The sequence below is a fragment of the Thunnus albacares genome, chromosome 10 (genome assembly GCF_914725855.1).
Source record: "Thunnus albacares chromosome 10, fThuAlb1.1, whole genome shotgun sequence".
NCBI lineage: Eukaryota > Metazoa > Chordata > Actinopteri > Scombriformes > Scombridae > Thunnus > Thunnus albacares.
Window position 1 is genome coordinate 32,803,521 of NC_058115.1, and position 17,310 is coordinate 32,820,830.

General features: G+C 40.7%; 1 long non-coding RNA gene across 1 annotated transcript; it reads left to right on the plus strand.

Annotated features, from left to right (window-relative positions):
* The first annotated feature begins 12,007 nt into the window (after positions 1-12,007).
* Positions 12,008-16,836, plus strand: LOC122990715. The gene is made up of 2 exons (XR_006405459.1): positions 12,008-12,229; positions 14,302-16,836. It is a non-coding gene; the product is annotated as an uncharacterized LOC122990715 (long non-coding RNA).
* Positions 16,837-17,310: the final 474 nt, after the last annotated feature.

Genomic DNA, 17,310 nt, shown 5'->3' on the forward strand with positions numbered 1-17,310 from the left:
TTGTTGTCTTATTCATTTAACTATTTTAAAAATATGTTTTTCTAATCTATTATTCTATTTTATTGTTTATTTATTTATTTTATTTACAAGTCACCTTGTTTTAATTCTGGTATTTTACTCTTATCATCAGTCATTCATTAGTCTCTAAATACATATTTACCATCATTTGACTTGTATGAAAGGTTCCATATACATAAAGTTTGACTGAGTGATGAATATATATATATAGATGTGTAGTTTTTGTCTCTTTTCTTCTTCAAACATTTGCAATAGCTGTGATTTAGATATTAAAGGCACTAAAGGAACTTTGTGTCTCAAAATAATTACCTGAGTTAGATTTCTGTTTTACAAGTTAACTTTGTAGTTTAACAAGAACTCCGAGCTCAAGCATGAACTCTAAAAAATTAATCACATTATTGACAGCGGCTCTTTCTCGGTGTAGAGATAAAGCAACTAAAAAGTGCTTTGAAAAACACTTTACTTGCTATTTGTGAAGATTTCAGTTGTGTTTCACATTTGCGGCTTGATTGGCGTCTATGTTCGTACTTTCCTGCTATCAGGACTAATTGCTTCAGTGAGTTATTGTGCAGTAATTGCCAGAACGTTTCACTGTGAACTTTACTAAGCAGTGAGTGCTTTTATAGTGCTGCTGGTGTATACATCATGGAACTGGGGCACAGCATTTAAATAGTGAGTTAAAATGGAGATTTTTGGCAGTGAAGGATTTGTTTTTCACTCAACTCCCATTTTGGAAGGACGTTTGTTTTTTTTTTTGTGATTGATGAAACATCAAGGGGGATAAATCCGTCACCGTTATCATTACCGACACATCGGCTCCACTAAGAACACAACACGGTGCAACCTGCCAAGGAGAAATGCTAATTATACTAATTACAAAACATAGATGTTATCCTCCATGTGATGTGAACCACAAATGGACGTGGATGGAGGTGCCATTTTGGCATCAATAATTGCATGTTACCATTTTGCTGTGGATGAGTGCATTAGACGGGGAACTCTTTGAAGCTTCCTGGCTGTTTTGCGGCGCCGAGGTCTCTTCTATAAAACCCATTAGCTTCTGTGTGATGGTGGACCGAGAGCGCCCGCTAAAATCAGCCGCCGCTTTCTCGCGTTGACCCTGAACGCAGCCTGAGAGCGTTGAGGGCCTCGGATGAGGGTTGCTGCTGAGCTCAGTAATTACATGACAACCTTTAAATAACTGCAGCCTATAGCTGCCATTTGATAATGTGTCTGTGCTGGTTTGTCAGGGAGAATATGGCCACGAGTGTGTGTGTGTGTGGCTGGAACACAGCAGTGCAGCAATTCATCACAGTGGTTTGGCAGGAAAAAAATACACCATTAAGGCTGGAGAGTGGTGTAGCTACTTTATATCTCTGCTGTTAGGTGGGAACTATTTCTCTACAAATTTGGTGATTTTCATATTTTGCAATCAGCTCGGGGATCACATGGTTCACTGCGAAAATATCACTCTCATGAGGCAATTTTTTCTGGAATTGGGTCTTTTTTTTTTTTAAGGGGTGTTTATAATTGATTCAATTAGAATTGTGCTTCTATGGGTCAGTCCCCAAAAATGTTGGATCTCACACTTCCCATGATGAAAATTGTGGATTCTTTCATTAGGTTTTGTAAATGTCTTTCGAACTCCACACCTCCGGTTTGTAAAGCAGAGTTCTCATTACGATGTTTGCGGTCTCCAAGCAACAGTCTGTATATAAAGATGGACGTAGCGAGGTGTGATGTCACCCGTTGGTTTCATTGAAGCAGCAGAGTAGCAGTTTATAGTTGGCGACATCTTTTCCATTTGGAGCCAGAAGCTTCCAAATAAAGAGTGTGAGTCTTTCACACTCTGGAAACACTTGGGCTAACATTAGCTAAATTAGCTAAATTGTGCTAACAGGACAGGTATCATAATCAAGTTACATTAAACTTATAGAAATGTTGCAACGATAGTCTGACTCAGTGTGAGCTGGGGAGAACAGCAGGTGAACCAACTGTCAATCAACGCCCACACGGCAGACATCAAAGCTACTATAAGTCTTCAAATCTTATTAACGGAGCAATAATTTCCAAAATGACCACCAGCGCACTTATTAGAGGGCCTGAATTTAGAGAACGAGACCATAATGACTCGTTGAAAATGATAATTGACTTAGTATTTCTAAAGAGAAGTTGAGGTTTTTTGAATGAGAGTCAGCTGGAGCAATTAGCGGCCGTCGGTGGCACTTTAAGGTACTTCAGCCTCAAGTGGTGGTTGCTGCCAAACCCATCAGCTGACCCCCGATGACATCACGGTGACAGATTTTCATATTTATTTTCATAAGCTCTTCCAGAAACACAGAGGACATTATACAACTGTTGCAGCAGTAATACTCCTTGTGATGAACTATATTTTGTCTGTAATTGAGGTTGAGAAGAAGCTTAAAGATCCCCTCCAATGAAAATCAAGTTTTTAACCTCGTTAACATGTCCGTGTGTTGTTTTTCATTTGCTACAAGACGTATCAGGAGTGAAATAAGCAGTCATGGCTGAACATTTCCACTTTGAAAGACGGAAATCTGGAGAACGTCATTATCATCACGTAACCAGCTTCCTCTGTGCTCCGTGTAAAACATCAAATCTGATCAAAACCAGGAGCAGACTGATCACCGGGACGCCGACCTGAGTGTCATGGCTGCAGGGTCAAACAGGAACCGTGACCTCGCCCCTGAAGAGACCTCCATCTCTCTACAGGATTGAGCCTGTTGAGTCTGTGATTGGTGGTCAGACAACGACAACACACACACACACGTTGTCATCCTCGCAGCTGATCAATGCAGCAATTCCACGCCGTGCGACCTCAGCGAGGGCCGCCGTGTGAGGGCATAAGTCAGTCAGTCTGTCTGCGTTGATACGGCGGTCTCTTTTCACCTCGACGCCATTGCTTCCGCTGCCGCCGCTCTCCTCCGGCTCTGACACGGTCTGATTGGTGTGTCATTGAGCTCCGAGCTTTATTCGACTGTCCATCAAAGCTGAAAGCTGAAGGGTCCCCCGTCTCTCTGGTTAAACCCGGCCCCCCAGGGGCCGCGAGCACAAGGTCACCAGGCGAGTGGTGCGCCAGCGACCTTGGTGGGATGGGGTATAATATGAATACAATCATGCTGAGTGGCGAAATAATGGCGCCGTAAATTCAATAAACAACCCGGCGGACCTGACATCACCTTCCTTTCATGATATCTTTTTCTGACAGGACAAAGTAATACAGCGCTCCCCTGAGAGTCCCTGAAAACAGTCAATTTCTCCGTACTAAATGTCAAGGCAGCCATGCGTAGAAATATGAAAATGGAAGACCACGGGAGGAGGCACTTAACGGAGAGGAGAGGACAGCAGCACCTGCTATCAGCGGAATCTCATTCTCCTCCTGTCTGAGCATCTGAACACTGGAGGGGTAAAAAAAAAAAAAAAAAAGAAAAAGTTAGCCAGATGCAGAGCGGAGGATGAGCTGAAGCACTGATGCGCATCGTCAGAAATGAGACAGAAAAAGAAAAAAAGTGAATAATTCTTGACTCGAGCTGCAAATCCAGGGAGATAATTTGTTAATGTTTCTGTCACCTTGGAGATATCTCTGAATAAACATCTGCATCTGCTCATTACTGTCACCTGCAGGACTTCTAGAGTTTGTTTTCAGCACCTTTTGCCTAAACTGCCCCGTAACGTACTGAAGGTCAGTGTAGAGGCTCTGCTTACTTTTGTTCTCTCTTTAATTAGTGCAATGTGACATAAAACAAAGTGGCACAAATTGAGCATAAACAACTCAGCAGACAGCAGAGTCATCAGATCAGTATAAATGTAGAGTTATGCATGTTGTTGGGAAGACTTGTATGTGTATGTGTGAGCGCTGTCATGTGAATATATGGATATATGTGGAGAAGAGATCGGAAAAAGATGGGAAAGTAAAGTTGGAAAGGGAAGAATGAAATAAGAAGGGAAACAGGAGAAATAGAGAAAAGAAAAAAATACACACGTGTATAAACATACAATTTATAGAGTATTTTCTTACTTTTTATCCGTTACGTTTCAAAGGGAAATACTATAAATAAGGACATTATTGGTTCAAAATGTTTTTTTTCTTTTTAGAAATACCTCTTTCAGCTCAATCAGTGTGTTAACATGCACTCAGTAATCCACGTTTACATTCAGCAGATCAGTAATTAGATTTCACCCCAAACCTCGACTTTATTTTGAAAATATTTCTGACTTTTTTTTTTTTTTTGGTGTGTGTGTGTGTGTTGAAGCAGACAAGCAGGCAGAGAGACTGTGTGCAGCTTTTCCTCACAGCACAAAAATGTATGAATTTAACAAAGAGTCACAGATTCACGGTTGGAAACCGACTTATTTAGACTTCTACAGATCACATTGTGTCAGTTTAAGTTTTATTCAGACGTCAGATGAAATTATTTTGAAGTCCCCCTCCACTCAAAAATATGTTTTTTTTCTTGTTGCCTTCACAGCTGGATGTTTGAGTTTCACTGTGCAGAGTTTGACACCAGAAGGTTGTTTTCACTTATTGAAGGGGGAAAGTTTCTCACCAATAATCAGATTTTAAGGCCGGACGAGCAGGATTTGTGACCAGCAGGAAAACTTCTGATATGAAATATATTTGCATATTTATAGATGATGGAATTGTGGAATAAGGAAGGAGGAGCAGATGCTTTTTATACATCCTCTTTTTGTCATGCACACGTTACACATTTATATGACAAACCTGCATCCTCTGAGAGAAATCCACCCGTCCCGAGTATGGTAACCAGATTTCTTGTTTACATGACAGTTGTGAAATTAGCTTCCTGGAGAACGTTGTAACTGTAACCCGGTTACTTTGGTGCATGTAAACACACTGAATGATACACATAAACTCTTCAGATAATATAAAAAAGACATGAAAATGTATCATCATCTATAATACTTCAATCTCATATCTGTACACTGAAATTCTGCTGCTGTTAAATGCATTAAAAATCCAATGTTCTCCATTATAAACACAGTCTGGTGCTGTTCCTCTGCTTCCTGACTGGACTGCAGTGTTCAGTTCTTTGTTTTTTTTTTGCTGAGCATGTCCTCCTGCAGGTGAACAGGGTCTCCGGCTCAGTCATAAACCTCTCAGCAGCTGCTCACAGAGTCATTCTGCTTTTGATGGACGTCGCCTCTGATGATGAAGGTAAAGCTGCCGTGACGCCCTTAAAGGACACTTCCTCTATGATTGCATTTACATTTAAAGGGTCACTTCACCCAATTCACTAAACATCTATTTTACAACTTCACCTCCAGTGCTTTCTATTCATGCAGGTAGTTTGGATTTTATGTAATGAGGTTGTTTGTCTGCCACTTCTGACGCTGCCTCAGTACAACGGAGGATTTCACTGAAGCGGTAAAAACATGACATTTGAAAAAGTGACGTGTCTTTCCCAAAACAATGTCCCAGTTACTGTGGGGAAAATCAATAGACCGCACTGTGGATGGTTTTCACAGTGTTGTATTTTCAAAATAAAGTGTTCATGTTTCATATGTTTGTAAATTGGAAGTCTTTGGATTTCTGGACTATTTTAAGACCTTACTTCAACTGTGGGACGATGCTTTGACTATTGAGGAGAGACCACAGGAGATAAAACAGCTTCCTTTTGTCTTTTCTATAGATATCTTTTTAAATAAACTCAACAAAGATTACTGATACATTTTCATCAGTACATGATATTATGAGAAATACCTGCACAGCAGCCACCTGAGACTAAACTTAGCAATCACAGCCTACATGTTAAGTCCTATGTTTTACCTGCAAGGCTCCACATTTTAGTATCATTATCTTTGATGTGGAAACTTTAGATGAACTCAGAGTTGACGCTGAGGGAAAAAGAAAAGGTTTTTAGTCATGTTCATCTATTTTTTGTTCTTATAAATACTCAACATTATTACCTGTCTGGAACAACTGTCTTCACACACACATACCGCCCTATAAGCTATACAGTACACAAGGGTCCACTCTCATCTGTCTGGATATTGTGTCCAATATCTGTATCTACAACACAGTGACAGCTGCTGTAATTAATAACCTCAGCGTACAGGGACTAATACATTCACCCATATTGTGTTTTTATGAAGACTCTACATCTATATTTCCACTATGTTTTTGGTTTTTGGTGCTGCGTTGCACATCTGAGCTGTTAAATCCTGCTGGACAATGTTTATACTATTTGTACTGTTTAGACTGTTGCTTTATTGCTACGTTACTGTATGAGTTCCTGTTGCTGCACAACATCTTGTTGTATTATTTACTGCTGCCGGTCACTGTTCAAACTGTCACTTTATTACTATTTCATCTTGTTTGTTGTTCTATTTTTACCTTATTTATTGTTATTTATAGCATTGATATGGAAGTCACAAACTTAATCTTGTTCTATTCTAAATAGTAGTTGTTACAATTATGAGAAGTATAATATTCATGTTACAGCTCATCCACAGAGCAGCTGCACCACACTGAACTTCTGAGTCGTTGCCTCCTAAACTTTTAGGATTCAATCCTGATTTACACACAGTCAAACAAAAGTTTACGTCCTGGTTGTATTTCAGTAATAAAATCCTGACAGACTGCAGGTCTCCTGGACAGCAGTAGAGGACGTGGTGCCAGCGTCCAGTTCACAAGCACTTCAGAAAAAAAACACACAAAAAGCCCACTTTAATAAGAGTTAAGAGATGGATGGTAAGGATTTTAGGAACTGACCTCTTTTAAATGTACTGTGAATAAATAATAAAAATACAAGTCATAATTAGTAATCGTTAAAAAGGTGATGGAATAAACTTCATCAAAGCTTTGTGAAAACTACATCAGGTGGAAAAACCCTGAAACACACTGATTGATATTTTTAGGTTTGTTTTCCGGGTTAAAGTCGACTCGCAGTGACGGAGAGCAGGAGTTTAATGCGATACATGAGCAGGAACTTCGGATGCGGAGCTGACCTCGTAAACCCTCGGTGAGCTCAGCTGGCGTCTCACTGTATGTTTCGGTATGCCTGCTGTATCTGCTGTATGTTTGGATGTATCTGTGACTCTTGCTATCTCGTCGTCTTATTAATCCTCATGCTTTCCCCTGTAGAGCTGCAGGCCGGCTCTCTCTGCAGCCCCCTCTGCCCTCCCTCCCTCCCTCCCTCCCTCCCTGCCTGCCTCCCCCCCTGGGGACGCCTCCTCTGCTGCATCCAGACTTGTCAGAGCAGATTCTCGTCAAATTACCAATGTCCTGCATCGGGGTAATTGCTTGCCAAACCCACTCCACTGATGCAAATTTAAGGGGTCGCCTCTGATGGAGATAATGCCAAATTGGTTTTGAGATTTTGAGATGTCTACTCAGCATGGATAGATAGATATGTGGGACCTTAAATGAAAAAAAAAAAAACAAAAAAAACAAAAAAGAAAAAAAAAAGAGAAATGAAATAAGGTTCTGCGCTGAGAATGCTGATTTGGCATTACTCAACATCAGAGAAGACGGATAGATTTCTCCTCCCTGCAGTTTGCTCCTCACAGAACAAATAATTGTAAAGCATATCTGGAAGGCACATAGAGCTACATAACAGACTCATACACCGCAGTCATAACACCTCCTCTCTTGTCCCGTAATGTTCAATTGCCTCAGCTAAGTAGCCATTAATCACGGCCAGGCTAATGGCCGGAGTCCAGCTCGGCCGTCGTGTGACCTGACTGTTAATGAAGCAGAAAAAACAGCTCAAACCGGCATCTCAGCCTCAATGGCCGGCTGGGCCAGCGCTGCAGGCCTCTCTGATGCTGATGTCACCTGATGGGACAGGCTTGCCGAAGCCATGTGAGACCCTCGATTGGCTCACCCGGGGGGGAAGATATCAGAGTCCGCAGCTCATTTCATGAGGATTAAACTCTGGAGGCTTTAAGGAGTTAAGCTGAGAGAGTCCTCTGGGGAAGAACCCTTGTGTGTCTCTGGTGGTGGTGGTGGGGGTTTTAATTTCAGAGTGGCTAAGTTGGTGGTAGTGGTGGATCTGGTAATGAAGAGGGGGGCGGGGGGGGGAGGTGTTCATGGGTAAATTGGCAATGACAATTAAAGAGTGGTAATTAAGGGGTTAGGAGGAGGAGAGCTGCCTCCAGGGAGGAGGAAGAGTAGCGGGCCCAAGGGTGAAAGCAGGACGGACCATCAGAGCAACAACATAACATCATCAGGTCTCAGCGACATCAGCGAGGCTGAACACAACAACCTGTACAGACGGCAGGGTGTACTGTTCTCATCTGTATTTAAAGGTTTAAAGGACCAAACTAATCCAGAGAGAGATGCTGTATCAGGCATTCATGGTCTTGTATGTGTATGTGAGGTATTATTAAAGGACAAGTTCAAAATTCTTCAGGTCCAAATGGACACTGAAGCAGGTTTTTCTCGCTGTAATCGTTCCTCCTGTTCATACTGACCTCCAGTCACATTTTCAAAGTAAGAGCCTGATTCCACCGGGTGCGTTTGTGTTGCGTTCCAGCTGCTCCGCTCCGCTAAACAAACGCACCCGGTCTATTTTTGACAGGAGCTGCATCAAGCTGCACAGAGCAGATTAAGCCAGGCAGGAAGTCAGACACAGGTACGGCATAGAGCATCAAGTCAGTTTTCAAAATAAAACACCCCGTGCAGACTCCTGATCGTATATCGCATCACTACATCAACATTACAGGCCAGAGGTCAACTGGTCAGAGGATATTTGTCAGCGTGGATGACGAGATTTTCATCTTGGAAGTGGAAAATCACAAGATTTTATTTCACCACTGCTGCCATGATGGCCCCGCTCCCTGGCTTCCTCTACAGATAGAGGGGTGGCTCTCTTCTCTCTGGCTCTGCCGGAGCAAAACGCTCCGCTTCTGAAACGCTCCCCGTGGGGCGTGATGTCCGTGTGGAGGACGGAACAAAACTGTGTTACAGCAGGAACGTGACACAGATGTGTTGGTTTGAATCAAAGCATAAGAGATGGTGGACAACATCCAAAGCCCTCATTAAGAGCAAAAAATTATCATTTCAAAGTTTATCTGAAGCTTATATGAGGCTTCAGCCATCTGAGTTAGTCAAACAAAGTGGATATCTGCCACATTTACAGTCTTTTTAGTAAAAAAAATCCCTCTTTTCGTCTCAACAGTGTTTTCCTGTTCAGCTGCAAGTGAAAAGATCGTTACAAAAAGAGGGAACTTGGCACTAAAAAGACTAACTGAAAGATTCTGACTTGATTTGGCTAATTTGGACGCTGTAGTCTCATCAGCTTCAAGTAAAGTTGTACAGAAGGAGAGATACTGTTTGTCCTCCATCACTTCCATTGTAAGAGCATTATGAAGGGATCTTCTAATGGTCAGTGTGAACAGGAGGAATGATTACAGCAAGAAAAACATGTTTCAGTGTTCATTTGGGCGTTTGTTTTAGGACAGACGTGTCATCCTAAAACATCGTGAACCTAATCCTTTTACAAGTCATTAAGGCCAATTAAAGTTCATTACAGAGTTCTAATGACCTTTAATTGACACAGTGACCACTGTCAACACAAATGGGAACTATTGTGATGAATGCTAAAACATGGTGTAGTAGTCACACAAAAGTACAAAAAACATCCATGTCAGGTTCGCTAACATGAGCCGCTGTAAGCTACACAAGTTCTCACACAAGAACAAGTAAAACTGTCGCAGCTAAAAAAAAGCATTTTATTTCCTTTGAATCAAATTTTCATTCATAAAGAATGGATGTGTTAAAAGTTACATTGTCTTGCTTTTAATGCTAATATGCTAACATAGAACCATGCTAACAGTGCCTACCATGCCTACATTCAGATATCGCCATGCTAAATGTATGCTAACATGTTACACATTAGCTGGTTGAAATGTACACATTAACCTAACTAGGCTATATAGTATAGTATATAGTATAGTATATAGTATATATAGTGTATAGGTTACAGCCAGTACTGACTGTTAGGCATACTGGGACAAATCCCAGTGGGCTGGTGGACCATCAGAACATATCTGTTTTTACCAGCCCTCTCTGTGTGCACATGAGAGCTGCTTTCCTGCAGTAACACCCTCAGGACAAACTTCACATCTTTACCATATAAGTGATTATAAAGAATAACATTAGTGGAGTCGACTCAGTTTTTCATTTATACTCTTTTATATTTATACATCATCAGTTCTGCTCTGTAATGAGCATAACAGCCTCGTGGGGCTAATGTAGACATTTGATCAATCTAATTAATCAAACCATCCTTTATATTAATCTTTTCTTCTTTATAATGACAGTAACAGTCACAAAAATACAATTTGATATTTGTTTTTCTCCTTCTCCTTTTGTCTATTTAGAGTCAGACGTTTGTATTGTAAAGATTTCTTTTCAAAATCTGACTTTCAAATGTCAGACACACTGAAACTATCAACGCTCTCAACTACATTGTCGCAACAGGATGCTGTAACATTGACAAAAAGTTAAAGTTAACTAAATGTTAACGGGGATTATCTGTCTGAGGCAAGTCTTTCTCTAAATTTGTCGATTTTCATGGAAGTGAAACAATAGCTGCCTAAAAGAATGAACGGTCAGCAGTGCTATAAAGAGATTTTTAGCTAATTAAACATGCATAAACACCAGTATGGTCCTCTATTAACAGCTGGGATTCACTAATTATCTAAAGATTTGTCCTGCAAATGAGAGCAGAGACGAGGTCCGCGGCTCAAGTTAAACCTCACACACAGTCGCCGGTGTCGAAGGGGGGGGGGGGGGCGACGAGCTCTGGATCTCTGGATGGTTTGAGTGAGCCAACATTTCAGAGGCTAATGAAATATTTTGTCATCCTGCGTCGTCCCCCTGGTCCTCCCTTCATACCTTTTGTCACTTCACTTCCTTTTCCTTCACAGCGAATGCTCGCCGCCGCAGCTATGGGACTTAACAAGCCTGGAAAATAATTAAAATTCAACCAAATGATGAAACACTTGCAGCAAAGCGTCCTTGAAGGGTCGGCAGGGCCTGTTCTGAAAGCGGCGAGGAAAGAGAGAGGGGGGGGGAGAGAAGAAGAGAGCAGTGTTTCTTTTTTTTTTTCTCTTCACAGAGAATAATGTTAAACTGCTGCTCCCAGCTTAAGGGCCTCTTAAATTGGAAAGGCACTGGCCTATAGGGACATGTACCTGTCAAACAAATACCACACGCCTCTGATTCTCTCTCTCTCTTCTCTTTCTCTCCGGCTTCGTTTTAAAACTCTCAGATGGTATTCGAGTCAGACGCGGGGTGCCGTGGAGATTGTCGGGTTTGAGAACAGAGATGGGGATTCGCCTCTTAGAGGTATCACAGCGACGCCGCTGTCGGAGGAATTAAGAGGCGAGCTCAGCGGCCCTCCGGTGATCCGCTCAGAAGATGTTTCTCACGGCCCGGAGGAAAGGCTGTCAGAGACGGAGGAGACGGAGACGGTGGTGCAGTTAGCGTGTGGATATGAACATGTTAGAGGAAGAGTGGAATAGAAGAGGTAGTTAGAATAGTGTTTCTGAGTTCATCTTAAAGGTCACAGGAAACATAAAAGCAGTATGAAGATTTTTAAATCTGTGAGATAGTTTAGAAGCTCTTGAGGATGACTTCAATTAGATTTAATTAATTCTAATTACATACTTCAATTAAAGTGACTACATTAGCCATTACTATACATATAACACATCCTAATCTGAACATGAAGCTTCAGCATACAAATGAGTCAAATCAAGTAGATATCTTTCAACGTTACAGTCTTTTTAGTGCCAAAGTTCCTCTTTTTGTTACTTTACTTCCACTGCAGCTCAACAAGGAAACACAAAGAGGGAATTTGATGCTTAAAAAGACTGTAAATGTGTCAGATATCCACTAGATATGACTATAACTCAGACTGCTGAAGCTGAATAGAAGCTTCACGTCTACTTTTAAATGCATTTTTGCACTAAACGACTGGATTTTGGCTTCCATCACTTATATTGAAAGCACATTTGAAGGGGAAGCAGTGCAGCAATAAATCGGTTGAATTCTCTTTTAATGCATTTCTGATAAAAAAAAGAAATGTTGTTCATTAGGTGCAAAATGTCAGTAATGAACATATCAGTAAAAATGTACACTGACCATGTATTTCATTTGTTTTCCTACAGTATCTGCTGGTTGCAACTAAAGCCTGGTGACACACGGCGCCTGGTGACGGTTAGTGAAAGACTGTGGTCTTTGTTAAATATTTAAAAAGACAACAGGATGTGTTTAAACTTTAAACATCCAATGGGACGCTGGCGACCCGTTTAGCCAGTTGCAAACAGTAGCATCACACACTACTGAGTCAAAGCGACGGGGATAATTAGGCTAATTTGAGATGTTTGGAGAGGTTCGGGGACACCACAAACTAAAAGCTCCCATAAGGTTAGGCCCAAAGGTCTGGAATATTATAGAGGTTGACAAGATGTAGAAGGTTTATGGTGTTCTGCATAGTTGTGGCATAAAGCATGTCCTAATTATTGATATTCAAATATGACTCATTATAAACGAGGACCAAAAACACTTTTTTGAACCTTATTTGAACTTTTGTTTGTGTTTTAGCCTCATGCTAAACAAACACATCTCCAGAAAGTAGAAGATGTCACTTGTCAAATGAAGCCTGATACTTCTGTTATAAGCTTTTCCAGTTTGCCAAATAGGTGAAAATTCTATTAAAAAAAGGTGGATGTTAAAGGGTTAATTTACCAACATTTAACCAAACTTCCCCGAACGTTAACCAAAGTGCTCTTTTGTTACTTAAACTTGACCAGAGGCAGGACTCAGCATATAAAACCTGCTCTATGAATCATGTGTGCTTCATACTGTCGCTCCTCCAGCACAAAAAACACAGCAGCCGGGGGGAAAAATAATCTAGTCAGCAAAAATGTTTCCTAACGTAATTGGGATAATAAATTAGTCGTACATATAAACATCATTTCTAGAAGACAGGATCGGAGCTACGAACACACACACACACACACACACGGCTGTATTAATCTACACACACACATACAGTTTTAGTCCTGAACCTTTTGTGCAACAAAAGTGGAAAATAAAGTTGATTTTGTCCTTCATTCAGACGAAGGTTCAGCGTTTCTATGTGGCAACGATGCACATCAACAAATCTTCTTGTGCATAAAATATCATCATGATTATGTCCAAAACATTGAGTTTGTCTCTCCTGTCAACAAGTTTCTGTTTGTTTGTGTTGGTCTTTAAAAAAAAGTCAAAATAATATTTCCGTCCTACAGCTGGAAAGACTCACCAGGAAACTAAATGTGTATTAATCTGCTGCTGAAAATAGTCCCTAAATGCATCATTTCCTCCTGATTGTTTGCAAAAAACTGCAGCTGTAATTATTGGACCAAGCTGAAACTATATAATTGTGAGCTGTTTTTTAAAGATTATGGGCTTGGAGTGTTTGGTCTTTTCATTTTACTTGAAATGACACAGGTGGGTCAGTCTATAGAAATATATCTGCTGGTTTATTGCAGCAGTTTTTATTAGGATTTATTATAACAGTGCAGTGGAAACAAGGTCTATATGTTTTGTTTATTTCTTTTAATTCATTTAAGAATAAAAAGGGAGGACAGATGTCATGTTTCCTGTTAGTAAATCACAGTTTATTTTAATCCTCATTCGGCTAAAAATGACTCATACGAGACTTGAGACGTTGTTTATTGACTATCTGCACGCCATAAACAACAGCAGCTTCATTTATGGTTGATTGAACGTCCTGTTGTTGTTGTCGTTGTTGCCTTAGAGACAAAAAAAAAAAAAATGACATCGACGCATCATTTCTGTTGTTGTTCTGCCACCTGTTTGTGTTTGTGAAGAACAGATCTGCAGATTAAAGTTGTTAAAGAGTTAAAACAGTGTCAGAATGTCATTTCTGGTCGTAGTTTCAGCAGCATCCAGTGTTTTAATGCTTCTCCTGGTGTGTGTTAAACAGGACAAAGTTATATTTGTTGGGATTTACACGTTTACTTTGTTATCCACAGTAGTTTTTTATGGAAATCATCAAGAGGACAAGCCGCTATTTACCCACCACAGCTTTATTGTTTCTTTTTTTTATTATTACATTCATTTGAACACATTAAGCATCTTTTGTTTTACGAGCAGATGTCTCATATCCTGTGTGTACATATTTTACTGCCTTCATCATCCTGTACTGACGCTGTGTGTGTGTGTGTGTGTGTGTGTGTGTGTGTGTGTTTCCATCCCTCCGTCCCTCTGCTGGCCGTCAGTCTATCAGACAGCAGCGTCACGGTTGAAGCGGCCTCCCCCTCTCCCTCCCCCTCCCTCCGTCGGGGGAATTGATCTGTTTGGTCCCCTGACACTCCCTGTTAGCATTGATTAACCGGTGAGTCATTCTACCTCTGCAAAGACAATGTTTGAAGCTTTCATTTTTTTTCTCCTCTTAATTATTTAGAGTCACAGCGAGGTGCACGCTCAACCCGGCCTCATACATCATGCAAAATACTCCCAATGACAGCCACACCGCTTTCAGGGCTTTTTACTTTCTTTTTTTTTTTCTGTAAAGCCGGAGTGTTTGTTTTAGTGGCGAGCTCTGGGGCAGGAAGGTGCAGTTAGTTGTGTGCTGTGATGGGAAGCTGAGAGAGCTGAATTACCACTAATGGCTGAGGCTGAGAGGAGGAGTGAGGGATGATTTTTATGGATGAAGTCATGTATTTTTCCTCAGATTTAAAGGTCTCTCTCTCTATCTCTCTCTCTCTCTTTCTCTCTGAGAGGCCCGTTAGCGTTCACTGCTGCTTTCACTGCGCCTCACACTATTTGCTGATATGATGATAAAACCAGCAGAGTGATTAAAACGGTGTGATAAAAGCAGTGAGAACAAGGATGCTGTAACAGAGGATGTTTATATGACTAGAGAGGAACAGAGATTTATTAATAACTCAGGTGTGTGTGTGTGATAATGAGACTTTTCAAAACCCAAACAGCATTTTAACTCAAAATACAGAGGTCATGTGATCATAAGCTACAAGTATGAGGTTGTGTTGGCGCCCAGAAATCAACATTTTTTGGGACTGTTGGATAGAGAAACTTGAAAAAGTGAGATTAAGCTCTACATTGTCAGACGTGGCTCAGCTTTCATCAGTCAAAGCTGTAATCTGTCAGGCTCAGTCGTACTTCAGGATCAGCTGGATGCTAACGTTAGCATGCTAACATGACATAGTTTGTTTGTGTCACCGTTTGTTTCAACTGAAGCTGCTTAAACTGATGGATTTAAGAGAGATTAAAGTGTTTGGTTGCCATGAGTTGGACAAGTGATGTTTAAAATTCATAAAAAATAAGATAATAAAAATAAAATAAGAACACATAGTAGGAGACACGTGTAAATAAGTGTGACTAATCTATCGTGCAGATGTGCAAGAAGCATTAACAGATAAAAGAGTTTTAAAAAGTGACAAACTCTTGTCAGGCTCAGTTGTACTTAGACTCAGCCGAATGCTAATGTTAGCATGCATTATCATAGCATATGACAGAGGCTGCATGTTAGCGTTAGCTTATTACCATTCAAAAACACTCTGATTGTAGACTGAGTCTGATTGTAGACTTTATGATGGTACGTATGAAGCTGTTCTACAGATGTTGGATCTTAGTTTGTTGTGATTCTTAACATGTATATTCTCATATATACAGATCAAACCAAAACTCAATACAAGCTAACTTAACCGACACAAGAAAAGCATTCCTCGCTGCAGTTTTTCTGCTCAACTAAATGTTGTGGAAATGTAAAGATGAATTAACAGAGATCAACTTGTCTTTCAGAGTTTTATTGCAAAAACCCAGTTCACGTTTGCAAATTTGGATCCCAGTTTGCTGGGCTGAAGGAGATACTGTAAAAGTTCACGGTCGGTATTTGTACATCAACGACTTGCATCACAATCATCCCGTATCCGTCACCTCTATCAGGTATTTTTAATTAATTCACCGTATCTCTCTCGGTTTCTGTGGTCTCTGCTGACAATTAAGAGATGAAGGCCGAATCCTTATCTGCCTTTTCCCCTCTCTGGACTTTCCCTCTCTGACTCTGACTCAGTCTAATGAGCAGCAAAAGTTACAGTGACCGAGTCCCTCAGCTCACCTTTGATGATACCTGTTGGGAACATTTTCACACTAGAAGCAGAAAGCACAAAGTCTGAAAATGTGCTTTTGGCTGTAAGGCAGAATAAGACAATAACATAAAGGTATGGTGCATTTAAAGGTTGATACTCTTTCAAACTAATGTACCTTTAATTCTAGTCAAATGTGCATTAAATCAGCATGTCCTTGGTTTTAAACAGCAACATCTTGTCCTTTTTTTTTTTTTTGGAAATAATTCTGACGTCCTCATTCTTAATCTTGGCAAAAAAAACATCTGGTTGGCTCGTTGTGTTTTTTTCCAAAGTTGTTAACGAGCTCAATACCAGACGTGTTTGAATTAGTGAAAAAAAAACTCATGGACACATGGATGGAGAGTCAAAAAAAAAACACACACGATCCCCCAGACACATCGGATTAACATAACTTTGAATTAAAGTTTTTTTATTTCCAAAAAAAAAGGGGCGACCCAAACGGCAGCTGTGATGGGTTTTCAATCAAAAACTGCAATTTGCTTTTTGATAGAAATAAAATGAAACCAGTTGTTGCCTGGAAGGAAAGTAAATTATTGAAAAAAAGTTTTGGCATGTAGTCATCAGGAGTGTAAAATATGTGAAAATTGAATCCATCGGCTCACGTCGTTTATTACAGAGTGTGAACAGGAGGAAACATGACAACACAGATAACCAGCGACAACAATCAACACATCAGAGCCGGATGACATCTCCCGGGGAGCGAAGGTGTGACATTTAATAAATATATCTTCATCTTGGTTTTTGTCTCAAGCATATTGTTCATACGCACCAATTAGCGTTGAAATATTTCAGACTGAGAAACTGTCCTGAGTTGCCGGAGGCCCCTCGTTCTCCTCTCTCTCTCTCGTCTTTCTCGGAGCCTCCTTCCCTCCTTCCAGCGGCGTCTCTGAGAGCAGAGTCGAGCTTTCATGTGAAGCCTCGGGGACGGAGCCGGAGCACGAGCCATTCTCCGTTTTTTTTTTTTTTTTTTTTTCTAATTGGCGCCTCTACATGCTCGTTAGTTCACAACACTTTAATTTGGCGGCGGTGGCGGCGTTAAGGATCGGCCCCTCCGAACGAAGGAGACGAGATAACTTGATAATGCTGTCAGTAACTAATTAGCGGTGATGGCATCTG